Source organism: Marmota marmota, unplaced genomic scaffold (assembly GCF_001458135.2).
Source record: "Marmota marmota marmota unplaced genomic scaffold, marMar, whole genome shotgun sequence".
Taxonomy (NCBI): domain Eukaryota; kingdom Metazoa; phylum Chordata; class Mammalia; order Rodentia; family Sciuridae; genus Marmota; species Marmota marmota.
The window spans coordinates 2,665,283-2,679,398 of record NW_026000130.1 but is presented as its reverse complement, the minus strand read 5'-3'; positions in this window follow the sequence as shown (position 1 = coordinate 2,679,398).

Genomic DNA, 14,116 nt, shown 5'->3' with positions numbered 1-14,116 from the left:
GCTCTGGACGGCAGAGCACCAACAGCAGGGCATTCTGTTGGGTCACCCCAGCACGCATACATCTGCTCTTTCAGGCATCGAGCACGTGTTGGACTGTCTTAGATACTCCTGTACCTAGTGCTAGTTGGTATTTGAGCTGTAGAATCACGTATCTGGTTTCCAGTCCCAGCTCAGGGCTTCACTTCAGGTATGAATTTTAACCTCTCAGAGCCTCGGTTTTATCCTCTGCAAAATGGGCTGATTGGAGGTGGCCGTGCTCAGAAAGAAGTCTGCATGGTGTCTGGCTGCGTGTCCTACAAAGAGGAAACTGGCCTTCAGGGAAGTAACGGGGCTTGTCGAGGTTCCCTTGCCAGTGAGCAGTGCCCTGGGATTCAAGGCAGAATCCACCCGGCGCCTGGGGGCGGGAGCTCCCGCTTGCAGGATGGGGAAGGTGGGGAGTGGGCCAGAGATTCCAGGAGGGGCAGAGGGTCCTGTCCCCAGCAATGCTGCCCTCCTGCCTACCCCAGAAGCCACTGCTCTGCTCAAAAGTCTAAAGAAACAAAATCCATTTAAAATAAAGAAGGAACAACTTGACAAAAGAGAACTTATATTTCACATAATAGATAACTGTGCCTGGGGAGGGAAAACAAGCATCCTAGGATCATTTATCTTCTTAATTCAGGCACTAGAAATCTCAGGTCTTTTAATTCCTGATGTAAAGCCTCCTTTTCTGTATCTCAGCCTTGACCAACAAAGAACTAGGCTTGGGAAACTCTGCTTATTGATAAGTTTTCTTTCAGTGAAACACGCCGGGAACCCAGATGAAATTCTTCATCTAGAAAGGAAATGAGTTGGTTTAGGGGAGGAAAAAGGGTGACAGCTTCAGGTCTGGATAGCTTCAGGTGCCATGTTTCTGTTTTCACCTCCTGGCTCGGCTTTTCTCTGACCTGGCTGTCTTGTGGAGGATGGCATCTCTGTCCCTTGTGGTCAGATGGCCTCCAGCAGTACAACCCTTTTGCAATGTTCCCCCGCTGCGGGGAGAAAGACAGTCCCTCTCCTGAGAGTTGCAATAAGTCACAGAAGAAGCTGTCACTAAAGGGTGAGGGTCGTGGACCCATCGCGGTGACCTGCAGGGACACACTCCTCTGTGGTGGTAAGGGAAGGGGTTGGGGCAACTGGAGTCCCAGAGAGTGGAAGGAGTGCGGGTCCCTCAAGGAAGGTAGACACCCTCATCCCAGGAGACAGGACAATGGCTGCTGGACAGACAAGCGCGTCAGAGGTTCGCAGGACGTTGTGGGATCAGTACTGACCGTGGCCCTGCCAGCTTGCCCGGCACCGCATCTGAATTGCCACCATCAAGGTCGTCATCCTCCACGAGAATCAAGGAGCGATCCCCAGAGCATGTTTGGACTCTTGCGCTCATGATGAGTGGCGGGGATTCAGGGCAGCGCCGAGGTGTGCGTGGCGGGATGAGGTCACCAAGAGGACCCTTGACCAATGGCGATGAGGGCTTGGCCGCCCAGATCCAGGGAGGACTGGGCTTGTAGACTGAGCTTCAGGTTTCTGAGCCGAATTCAGGGCCCCCAGGCTTCCCAGCAGGGACTAAGGGGGATGCCACTGGGGGAAGGTATGTTCCATGTCAGTCCTGAGACAGGCGGCCAGCCTAGCAGGGGGCAGTGAGGGAGGAGCAAGGTCCCTCCTGGCCTCCTGGACTGGGCAAGGCGTGGCTAGCCATGTGACTCCTGTGTGTGAAGGAGCAAGGGTCCCCTCCTCTGGTCAGAACTCACTCTTGTCCAGGAAATGCAGCGGGGAACCGCAGTGGGTTGGGTTTCAGCCCCGAGGAGCCCCGGGTTGGCCGCCTGGTGGGCAAGACTCAGCTCAGCAGCTGCTCCCCCGCCCCCTGCTGTCCCTCCCTGCCTGTCCTCCCAGTTCTTATTATGCATGCCCCAGAAATCCATCCTTTTTATCTTGGGCCACGCAGGTACCTCTCCTCTGCATGACCCTGGAGCACCCCAGCTGTCTGCCCTGGCAGGGGACCCTGGCCCTCCTCTGCCCTTCTCTGAGGCCCCCACCTCTGAGGCTTCCAGAACACCCCACCACCGACCAAATGCGTCTCCACTTCCTCCCCGGCTGAAGGGCTTTAACTTACAGGCCCAGACCCCGGTTTTGACAGGCGCGATCCGGCTCCCTGCCCATCTGGGCCTCCCATCTGGCCCCCTGCATGCGGCCTGAGCAGGTTGCTTTATGGATATCATAAATATTACTTCCTCGATAGGATTTCACTTAGGTTCCCCGTGACTCACTCAAGCAGATCTCCCATTTAACACATGACTCTCTCTTCAGAGGAGCAGAGAAAATATTGTTATTGGGAGAGGCACAGCTGTGAGGCCCGGGGAGGAGGGCGGCGCCCCTGAACTCACTGCCCGGGGGCCTGGCCCCGACTGGACCCCGGCATCCCCAGAGTCCTGCCGTGAGCAGGACGATTTCAGGACATGCTCCGGCCATGTCCAGTGGGGGTCTCTAGAGCAGGATCTCAAATGTCACATGCCATGTTGAATCTGGTCTCATTGGCTCCGGGGAAGCAAGCACACCACCCGACTCGTTACAGGCATGCAGTTATACAGAGTTTGAATTTTAAAATTTTAATTTGAGTCAAGAATCATTTTATCCAGGGTTGAGTGGGTGAAGGAATGGGGGGCACTGTCCCACGGGAAAAAGGAGTGGAGGCTGTTAGCGACAACTACTGGTCAAGTGGGGTATTGCAACTCAGCTCTACTCATTTTTCTGGTACCTCACTACAGGTTATTTGCATGCATCAAATGTTTGTCAAAACCTCAAAATTAAAAAATAAATTCGTACTACTGAGGTATGATTTATCTGTGATAAAATTTACCCTTTTGAAGGGTTCAGTTTGATGAGCTTTGACAAATGTTTCCAGTTGTATAACTGCTACCCACCGACACTATCAACATGGAGAACAATTTGGTCTCCAGGACCACCTTCCGGCAAGGTCTCATTCGGTCCCTATCATTTTGCCTATTTCAGACCATCATTTAATGGCATCAAATACTTTGTGGCATTTGAGTCTGGCTCCTCACATTTTGTGATTAAATGTATCCGTAGTTGATTTATTTTTTAATTATAAAAATTTGGGGGGATACCAGAGATTGAACTCAGGTGCACTCGGCCACTGGGCCACATCCTCAGCTCTGTTTTGTCTTTTATTTACAGACAGGGTCTCACTGAGTTGCTTAGTGCCTCACCACTGCTGAGACTGGTTTTGAACTTGCGATCCTCCTGCCTCAGCCTCCCGAGCTGCAGGGATGACAGGCGAGGGCCACCACACCTGACATCACAACCATCTTTTAAAGTGATACATTATACCCATTTTAAAGAGAAGGAAACTGAGGTTCAAAGAAAATAAAATATCAGGAAGTCAGTCCTGTAGAAATAGAGGACCTAATGTGGCTCATCCAACAGGGAGGCCACCACTGGATTTGACGCAGGACCGATCCCCCAATCTGGGAGTACTTATCCTGGGTGTATTTCCTGCTTCTCCTCCTGGGTGACTTCATGTCATCTGAGCCACACCATACCTCTTCTACAGCCTTCCTGTCCTCCTTGAATAAATGCTGAGGACCTCCAGGACCCAGAGGGGGTTACCTCCAGGGGTCCCAGGGCTGTACTGGCAGGGACCTTCCCCTGAGTCCTGTGCCCAGCAGGGAGTGTGATGGTCTGTAGCAGGTCTCTGCTTGCAAGGAGCCAGCCTGGGCCTGGGGGGTCAGGTCCCACAGCCCCGCCTTTTCCTCCTTCCCTTGGTTTTCCCACTAGAGGAAGAATATTTTAACAGGAGCAGAAGCGCAGTCCCCATTCTGTTCTGCTGTGTAGCTGTTTCAATTCCCGGAGCCTCGGTTTTCACATCTGCACAGTGGACACACTCTGCCCTTCCCCTGAAGAGGGTCTTTGGCGGAGACCTGCAGGGGGTGCCTGGCTGGTTCCTGACCCGCTGAGCTGAGGGCTGGGAGCTCCTTCTGCTCTAGTTTCTCTGCAGGAGCTGCTCCCTCCTCCCTGGAGCGGGAGACAGGCCCTGGTTTCCCCGGGAAGGTGGAGGGTGTTGGGAATCCATCCGCAGTCCCTGCCTTCCTCCCACGCAGGCCTCCACCTCACCTGGCAGATGAACTACAAATCAGCTCCTGGCATTAATTCTTCCAAGGCATTTGCATCAGCGGGGGGCTGTATTTCATGGCTGGAGAATGGCTCCCTCCCGTCTTCCTCAGCCCCTGGGCTTGGCGGTGTCTTGCTGCAGCCTCTCCGGGTCCCTGGCCACCCCCTCGCACCCTCTGCTGGGCTGGGCCTCGCATCCCATCCATGTGGCCACCTGACATCTCCCTTGTCCCCCGCTATCCTCTGTGTCCTGTAGGAGGCTGGAACTGCCCGTGTTCCTGGCCACTGTACCCCACCTGGGCTTTTGTATTATGAAGAGGAGGAAAAGGGGAGTCTGAGGCTCAGATGAGGTCGTGTGGACCCCCAGGGCACTGCAGCAAGATCACGACAGTTCTGGTGTGGTCATTGAAATAGCTCTTTGGTCGGGCAGCTTTATCACACTCTTACCCCTGAGTCTTACAGAAACCTCCTGAAAGAGTCGCTACGCTCATTTTCAGATTTGGGGTGAAGACACTGATGCTCAGAGAGGTCAAGCCACTAGTCTCAGGTTGCACAGCTGGTAGGTGGTGGAGCTGGGAATCAGTCCTGGGCATCGGTGCTCTCAGTGTTCCTAGTGATTTGGACCACTGCCACCCACGGCAACAGAGAGACCAGTGGCTTTCCCTGGAGGAGACTCCCACAAGCCAGGTTGCTGTGTAAATTCCAGGGAGGCTCCGATCAGAGGCTAAAGAGAACCTCATTTGGTTTGAAGCCTGCTCCCTTCCTCCCTGTTATCTGCCCCCCTCCTCACCTTCTCCCCACCCCAATCTTTTTTGTGTCTCTGTTTATCAGTTTGTGCCGCCTTGCCTGGAGCAGGATTTAATAATGGTTTTGTTAATAAATCAAGGGAAGAATGACAGTATTGAAAAAAAAAGAATGGAAAGAAGATTGAGTGACAGTGGGAGAGCGTGGGGGGAGGGGGCCGCTTCCCGGTTTAAAGAAGTCTCCGGGGCCCTCTCCACACGTGCTCGAGTTGTGCTTATGGGGTGGCCTGGGGCTGGCTGTGGGTGGGAGACCCGGCTGGCCCTGCCCGGTGGGGGAGAGGCCTCTACCTGCGGTGGGTCGGCAGAAGGGAGCTTCAGCCCCAGACCGGGGTCCTGCTGGGGGGCTCTGGAAACATCTGTGGAGAGCAATGGCCACAGGAAAAACAGGGACTGCAGGTCCGCAGACCCCGGCTCAGCCTGAAGGCCACAGGGATCCCCAGTCTCTGTGCCTCCTCCTGGTCCCTGGGGCCCATAAGTGCTGACCCCGGGCATTGGACCCCGAATCAATGACCAGATGCTCCTGCAAGACAGCGCCTGGCAGAGGGGGCCTGGCCCCGAGCTGTGCAAGGCCTTGCTCCTGCCTGGAGTGGCCCTGCCTCCCCGGGCCTCCTCTCTGGGGCCCCAGCCCCCTGCAGGAAACCCACCTGGGCCCACGCCCCCCAGAAAACAAGACCCTGTCCGGCCCGCCCTGGTCTCCGCCCGTCCCCGTCATCCGGGGGCACCAGGCCACCTGTCTTCCGTTCCCCCATCCTTGGGGCCCTTTAGCGGGCAGTCTCCTCCCCCTGGAATGCGGTTCCTCTTGTCCCTCCTGACACTGTCCTTCACGTCCTTCAGGCTCTGCCCGAACGTCACCATGTCACCATCCCTCTCCGACCTGTTTCCTTCTTTACCTGTGTCTGCCCGTGGGGCAAGGACCCTGTCTTCCTCCTTCCCTGCTCTGCGCCCGAGGACTGGGGGACCCAGTCCCATTGTCATCCATCAGTGACGTTTCGGGCTCAGCCCAGAGTCTCAGCCTCCCGGACCAGGGAGGGGGCTCGGCCCAGGGAAGGTGGCCGGTGCTTTCTCCCCTCAAGGAGGGGTGCCCCGGCAGGGATGGGCCTCGGGTGGCCCGGAGTCTCCTGACGAATGAGTCTGGTCCTGGCGAGGGGCTGTTATTGATCTGAGCGGGCTGTCAGCAGTGGGGGGGGGCTGTAATTGCTCTAGTAGTTTCCATTGTAACCACCAGCCCCGAAGGGAAATTAAACTCTGCCGCTAATGGGGTATGTGATCCTTCAGCCTTTGATGTATTGAGTCCAGCGTGGTCCCCGGAATACTGAGTGGCTACTCAGAACATGGTTTTTAAGCAGAGGCTGCCCAGGAGCTGCTGTGCTTTTTAGGCCTGGGGAGGGGGTGGGGCTGAAAGATGCCTGCGGTTTCCTTGCACCAACTCTGCAGAGGCTGAGAGCATCTCGGAGTACCACACAGGGGTGTCGGAGCTCAAGGGACCTCGGGCGCGAGTAGCACCTGCGCCTCACCTGCCGCGATCTACTGCCCGTCGCCAGGCTTGCTCGCAGAACCCCATCTGACTAGGTCACGCCCAGCTTCAAGAGCACCGTGGAATCCGACTGTCTAGGACCTCACGATGCAAAGTGGACCCGCAGCCTGAGCCACTCCTGAAGCTGGTTAGATGTGCAGATTCTTGGGCCCCACCGGAGCCCCACTGATTCAGGAAATCATTTCCTGCACCCGGTAAAGCCAGAGAAGCACTGGACTAGAAGATACACCAGTTTAAGCTCATTCTCATGGTCCAGTGGTCATTTTGACTTGTGGATGTAACATGGTGCTAAGGGGCCAAGGTGTGCAGATAGGCGGGCTTTGGATTGGATCCTGACTCAACCATTTATCAGCAATTTCTTTTCCTGCTTTGAATTTAATAGGGTTGTTGTGAAAAAAAAATATTAACATGGATATTGCTTGGAAGAGTGCACAGCCCAAACACTGAAAGAAATAGCCAATTTCCTTCAGCTCTTATTCATACTAGAGTGTGAATGATTGATATAACCAGCTAATAGACAGTGAGTTCTTACAGGGACCCATTTTTCAGAGAAGGAAATGAGACTTAGAGAAGTGAAGTGAGTGGTCGGAAAGGGATGCGGTGGGGATCTGAGCACAGATCTGACTCCAGTGTCCAGGTGCATAAGGTCAACTAATACAGGCTTCATTCATTTACCAATGACCTGACAGATAGATTGCCGATGGTGAAGCAAAACCCAGAGACAGAAGGCAGCACCTAGCAGTCCCAGCTCCTGGGCTGTAGGGGGTCTGGTTCTCTTAACTCCAAGTTATCCTGCATGCAACCAGCATTTCCTGAGAATAGATGTTACACAAGGCACCGTTCCTGTCCCTGGGGATGCTATAGTGGCTACGCTGGGCCCCGCGTCCCAGAGCCCAGGGTGGACACCAAGGCTCCGTCTGTGGACACACTGCAAGGGCGTGGATCTGATCACTTTCAGATGTCCTGGCGGCTCAAAGGACCCTCCCTGCCCCTCCCCGCTGCTCTGCTATCTGCCACGCCCACTTTTCTCCCGGCCCCGCCCACTCCTCTCCTGGCCCCTCCCCCACCCCACTCCTCTCCCCCGCCCATCCTGTCTCTGCACCCCACATCTCCTGGGCTTGCATCCAAGCTAAATAGGAGAAGGGACATATTTTATCTTGGGATCATCTCTCATGCCATCATTGCCTTACAGGAAATGACCATTTCTCTTCTGGGAGTTCCTCTTGGGAGAGGGTGGGGGCTGGGCCCTCCACGGGCACCCAGTGATCTGACAGGAGAGCTGGTTTCTCTGGGGCAGGAGGTTCCATGGCATGGGATGAAGGATATGGACACCCGGAAATTCAGGAGGCTGGACTACCTTCCTTTCATGTTGTTTCTGATGACCTTGGGAAAATCGCTTAATGTCCTTGGACTTCTGATCCTCACTTCTTAAAAGATGCTAAGCACAGAGCCTAGGAGATGACCCCCAGCTGCCCATCGACAGCAGAGCCTTAGTCTAAGAGAGGTGAGCCTCCCCACAGGGACATTCCCCGGGTTTATGGACACTGTATCCTATGGTGACTTGGAGGTCTCCTAGGAGAGGAGGGGACATGAACTGGTCCACATCCTCCCCAGCCCCCACCCACCGAATATCAATCAAGGGCCCACCATAGCCCTGGCACAGCGGGCCCAACATTCTACTCTCCAGAGAGACACCTTGATGCCCTGGGAGCAGGGACAACCCCACCTAAAAGCCCCCTCTGGAAATTTATGATGGTGACCTTGCAGAGGTCAAGGTCACGGTAGTCTGTATCTCCACGCCAACTGCCCTAGTTTATCCTAGCTGTGACAAATCGCCACCAACAGCACACAGTGATAGCCTTGTCATTCTGGAGGCTGGAAGTCTAAAATTGAGGAGTCCACCGAGCAGAATTCCTTCTGGGGCTACAGAGGGGAACTGATCTCCTTTCCTGGCCCTTGAGCTCCCGAGGCCACCTGCTGTCCTTGGCTCAGGGTTCCTTCCTCCACACCTCTGCTTCCAAGGCCACATCTTGGAACATCTGAAATTTGTAAAGAGCCCCCATCCGAGACTCTGGCACTCACAGGGTTCCACCTTTGAGACCATGTCAGGTTTCAGACTTTGGATCAGGGATGTGGACCCTGTGACATCCGTGGAAATCCTCCCGACTTTGGGGATTTCATCAGTTATTGATAGATGTTTAGCAGAACGCCTGGTAGGGGAGCATTTAACAAGTCAGCGATGGCTACTTCAGTTATTGCTAATGTCATACGACGATTGCCATCCGAACTGCTGACGTTACAGCTGTTGGCCATAACTCCTAAAGTGGCCGTGGTCAGCGCTGTGTCCAGTTCACACGCGAGATCAACAAAGCTCAGAAATGCAGCCAGGATCCCAAGCCAGGGTGGCGTCCGGGCTTGAGCTCTTCTCCATGTGACTTCAAAGCTCATTTTCTTGCAGGGCATCAGGCTGGGGCAGAGTGTGACCCAGTGAAAAGTGACTCAGGATGACTGAGGAGAAACGACAGGAAGAAGCTGGAGGCAGAATGTGAGCAGAGCCGGATTGACAGCTCCGCCCCAGACGGCCGTCCCCATCCCCACCGAGGAAAGAGAGAAGGGGGGTGAGCCCGGCCTTGGGGCCAAGGTGGACTGTGGGGGAGTCTTCCTGCTGGGCTCTCGGCTGACCTGAGAAGATGGGTTTTCAGCTGTGAGCGCGGGAGAAGGAAGGCAGCTGTAGAGCCGCCACTTGGCCATTGGGCAAGGGCTCCCGGGTACCAGGAGGAGGAGCTCAGCCTGGCCCGGGACAGGCCAGCGGCTCCTGCTCTCTGGCCAAGGGTTGCAAGTCTGACTGGCCCCAGGGAGTCGCAACCGGCGGTGGAGCAGGGTAGAAGCCCCAGGACCTTGGAGTCAGCCCTGGAGGTCCACACCCAGGCTCTGTGGACTCCTGGCTAGTCCCTGGGCCTACTGAGCTCCATTCTCTGAGCCGGAGATGCCTCATGACACAAGAAGGTCAGCAGTTCCTGCTTCACAGGGCGGTGGGTCCGATGAAGTGAGGTCAAGTTCATAAGGGGCCTGCCGGGTAGAAAATGCCGGAAGTCGATATCCAGGATGACGGCCACGGCTCAGGTCTCCCCAGATGTCCTGATGCCAGCCACGCTGGTGTTCCTGTCTTGCTTCCTCCCGTGGGGGACTGACAGATGCTGGTGGTGACTTCTCCACATCTGATCTCGAGGTCTAGAAGGGCCTTCCTAAACCTGGGTTTGGGCTAAGACTGGCCTGAGCCTTGCACAGACTGGATCCTCGCGGGGGCTGCCGCTGCCGTACTCTTCTCCAACACAGTCTCGTGTTCCAGGGCTGAGGCAGGAGGATGGCGAGTTCAAGGCCAGCCTCAGCAACAGTGAGGCTTGAGCAACTCAGGGAGACCCTGTCTCTCTATAAAATACAGAATAGGGCTGGGGACGGGGCTCAGTGGTCCAGTGCCCTGTGTTCAATCCCCGGTACCCACCCCACCTCCTCTGGGCCAGGAGTGCTTTAGAGGAGACCTAGGTCAGGCATTTCATGGGTTGTCCTGGCTGAGATGGTTGGTAAAGTTCCCCAGGAGGTTTGGACCTCTGTGTGTCTCATTTCATGAAAAGGAGACAAACGGTCCTCTGCGGGAGAAAAGTGCACACTAGGTCCCTTCCTTTTCTTTTTTAAATTAATGACTATTATATCACTTGCACATTTAAAACATGCTGCCAAGTTAGGAAAGGCCAGTTCTGGGGGCGGCCACCCAAGAGCTGTCCGTGGTGCTGAAGCATTTCACTCAGCATTCTCCCAGCGTGCACTCACGGCGGAGGGGGACCCGGGGTCCAGTTCATGGTGTCCACTCCCAGAAACCTTCCTGATTTCACCTCCTTATCACGTTATCTGTAGGTTCTGATGCATGTCCCCTATGTCCACCTCACAGCCCTGACCCTGGTCTCTTCATTACCCACAATGCAGCTCAGGCTGGAAATTGAATTCTTGAGCTGGTTCCAAACTACATTTTCCAAATTCCACAGAATATCCAGCTCTGCCAGCACACGAATGGTGGGTTTTAAGCTACCTTTAAAAATTCTTTGAATTTCTTCTTTTTAGATACACATGACAGCAGAGTGTATTTTGACATGTTATACATACAAGGATCATAACTTATTCTGATTAGGAGCTCATTCTTGTGGTTGTCCGTGATGTGGAGTTTCATTGCCTGTGTATTCACACATGAACATAGGAAAGTTAGGTCTGATTCATTCTGATGTCTTTCTTATTCCCATCCCCCTCCCTTCCCTTCATTCCTCTTGGTCTAATTCAATAAACTTCTATCCTTCCCTTCTCCCCTCGTTATGAATCAGCATCCCTATATCACAGTGAACATCCAGCCTTTGGTTTTTGGGGATTGGCTTATTCACTTAGCACGATAGTCTCCAGTTTTATCCATTTACCAGTAAATGCCATAATTTCATTCTTCTTTGTGGCTGAGTAGTATTCCACTGGGTATATATGCCACATTTTCTTTATCCATTCATCTGTTGAAGGGTACCTAGGTTGGTTCCATAGCTTAGCTGTTGTGAATTGAATTATATAAACACTGATGTGGCTGCATTAGTATAATATGCTGATTTAAAATTCTTTGGGTACAAACTGAGGAGTGGGATAGGTGGGTCAAATGGTGGTTCCATTCCAAGTTTTCTGAGGAATCTCCACACTGTCAAGCTATCTTTGAGGAGGACTGTGCTCTTTTTTTTAAGGGGGAAGAGAGAGAGAGAGAGAGAGAGAGAGAGAGAGAGAGAGAGAGAGAGAGAGAATCTCTTTTGTAGATGGACACAACACAATGCCTTTATTTTTATGTGGTGCTGAGAATTGAACCTGGGTCCCACCCGTGCTAGGCAAGTGCTCTACCACTGAGCCCAGGACTGTGCTTTTTACAAGAGGCAGAAGGTAGCAGAAAGGCCCAGTGAATCGCGGCAGCAGTATTGACCAGATGTGTACGTTGAGTAAGATGCTCAGTCTCCCTGAGCCCACAGACTCACCTTCCCCAAGGACACTGCCCAGCTCCCACTGGGAAGTCTTCAGTGACACCCACATCCCCCAGCAAGCCCCTCCTCTGTGGTCACTGTCAATTTTTGCCCTCGCCCTCTGGAGGTTCTCAGGTTCACACCCATTCCATATTTATTTAGTGCTCTTTATTATCAAACAAAAATGGATTTGATCAAAATCAAATGCATATGGTGGGCTGAATCCTGAGTTAACTGTCACAACAGCGTTGATTTCTGAATCAGCTACCATTTGCTGCATGGAGCTGGGAGGTCTCCCTCCACTTCCTGAGGTCTCAGCTTTGCCCTGAAAGGTGCCCGAGTTGCATTTGATGAGTTTTAAGTGTATTTATTTCCATTTACTTATTCATGACTCATTGAACAAATATACATTCAGCATCTATTGTGTGCTAATTTGGGAGCCCTCATGACCAACAAAGCATGTCCTCCACCTGGAAGAACTCTTATTGCATTGGGGGGGGGAGAGGGAGATGGTCACTCGCAATGCTGCCTGGTTGGTGGGTCCTGTGATCATGCTGGTGGCTGCCGCATTGCAGAGGACAGGCACCCAGCTCTAACCCGGCCTGCATTGGTGATGGACAGGAAGGCTTCCTGGAGGAAGTGTTTCCTGAGATGATGCTTAAGACAGGGAGAAGAGTTGACGGTGACAGAGATGTAGAGAGCATTGAAGAGGAGTTCTCAGGCTGGACGTCCTTAATCCCAGAGGCTGGGGAGGCTGAGGCAGGAGGATCGTGAGTTTAAAGCCAGTATAAGCAAAAGTGAGGCCCTAAGCAACTCAGTGAGACCCTGTCTTTAAGTAAAATATAGAACAGGGCTGGGGCTCAGTGGAGGAGGGCCCCTGAGTTCAATCCCCGGTGCCCGCCCACCCCTTCAAATAGGAGTTCTCAATGGAGGAAGAGGCTCGTGCAGTTCCTTGGAGGTACAAGGGGACCCCCCTGAAGGGACTGTGTGCACGAAACAATGGACTCTGGATGGCAAGAAGCCAGCATAAGAATGTGAGCAAGGGCCAGCGGTCTCGGGGTCACACTGGTGTCCTTGCCTTTCCCTCCAGGGAGGCAGCAGCAGGGTTGAATAGGAGGACGATGGGCCAGAGGGCAGACAGTAGCCCTGACTGCAGGTTGGTTCCGTAGCTTAGCTGTTGTGGGTTGGAGGAGCTGGGAGGCCGGAGGCCGGAGGCCAGAGAACGCGCTGGAAGAATCCAGGTGGGAGGATGGAAGGGGCTGGTATCGCGGAGGGACACGACTGATGGAACAAAACCGGTAATACTGGGGGACGCGGCGAGGCCCTGTGAACTGGGTACAGATGGCAAGGAAAAAAGAAAAAGAAAAACAAACAAACAACAAAAACCAAGCTGTAGCGCTGTCTCTCTCTCTCTCTCTCTCTCTCTCTCTCTCTCTCTCTCCTTTTTTGGTCCCAGGGATTGAACTCAGGGGCCCTCAACTACTGAGGCCCGTCCTCAGCCCTATTCTGTATTTTATTTGGAGACAGGGTCTCACTGAGCTGCTTAGGGCCTCGCTGTTTGCTGAGGCTGCCTTTGAACTCGCGATCCTCCTGCCTTAGCCTCCCCTGAGCTGCTGGGATGGCAGGCGTGGGCCACTTTGCCAGGCAAAGTCCCAGTTCTCTTGATGGGCAAACTGAACATCTGGAGGGCTATTAACCGAGGAGAGGGGCAGGAATGGACACAGGCGGGTGCTTTTCATTTCGGGACTTAGTGACCTTGCAGGGCCACGGGGCGTCCAAATGAGGTCCCAGCAGCACAGGGCTTGGCAAATAGGTCTGATGGGAGACAGAGTCAGATGCAAACGGTTCCGACTTGTCTCCCTTCCACTCGATTCCCCGAAGGATCTTTTCCCTTCCTGAACTCTTTGAGCTTGTTGGTGCCACACAATTAGGCACTTAATTGCTTTCTAATTGATATGTGCCTTCGCCTGTCTCACCAGACACAGTCGCAAGCTCCTTGAGGGCAGAGGCCTCCCGCTGGGCACTGAGGGCTGGCTGGCTGGAGGAGGGGGCGTGGTCAGCTGGTCAGCCATCCAGGGCCGCCCTGGACCTCAGTTTTCCCGTCTGTGGAATGGGCGTCTTCAGCCTGGCTCCAGTCCCTCTGCGATCCTCAGGATTCTGTTTCACTCATCAGCCCCCCCAAAAAGAAAAAGGGAGCAGAGGGTGGGGTGTGTATGTGTGGGGGGGTGCAGCTCTGCCTTCCGAAATGCCCTGCCTGGATGGGTCCGAGATCAGGATGTTCAGGCAGGAAACAGAAGTTAAAAGAACACAACCCACAAATGAGAAGCAGCACACGGTGGGTCTGCAGCGGCGGTGGGCGGGAGCAGAGCGAGGCTGCGAGGCCGCGAATCCACAAACAAATCACTTTCCCAAAGTGCTTCTTGGGGGAATCGCAGCTCCTGGAAATGAAACACAAACAGATTATTAAAAAAGAGCTCCCCGTTGGGAGAGAAGCAGTATTTACAAGAGAAGATGCGCCATGCCGGACCTCTAATTGCCGTTCATTATCTCATATTGATTTAATTAGCTGCTGCGCGGGGCGGGGTGGCGGCTGCCCGCAGCGG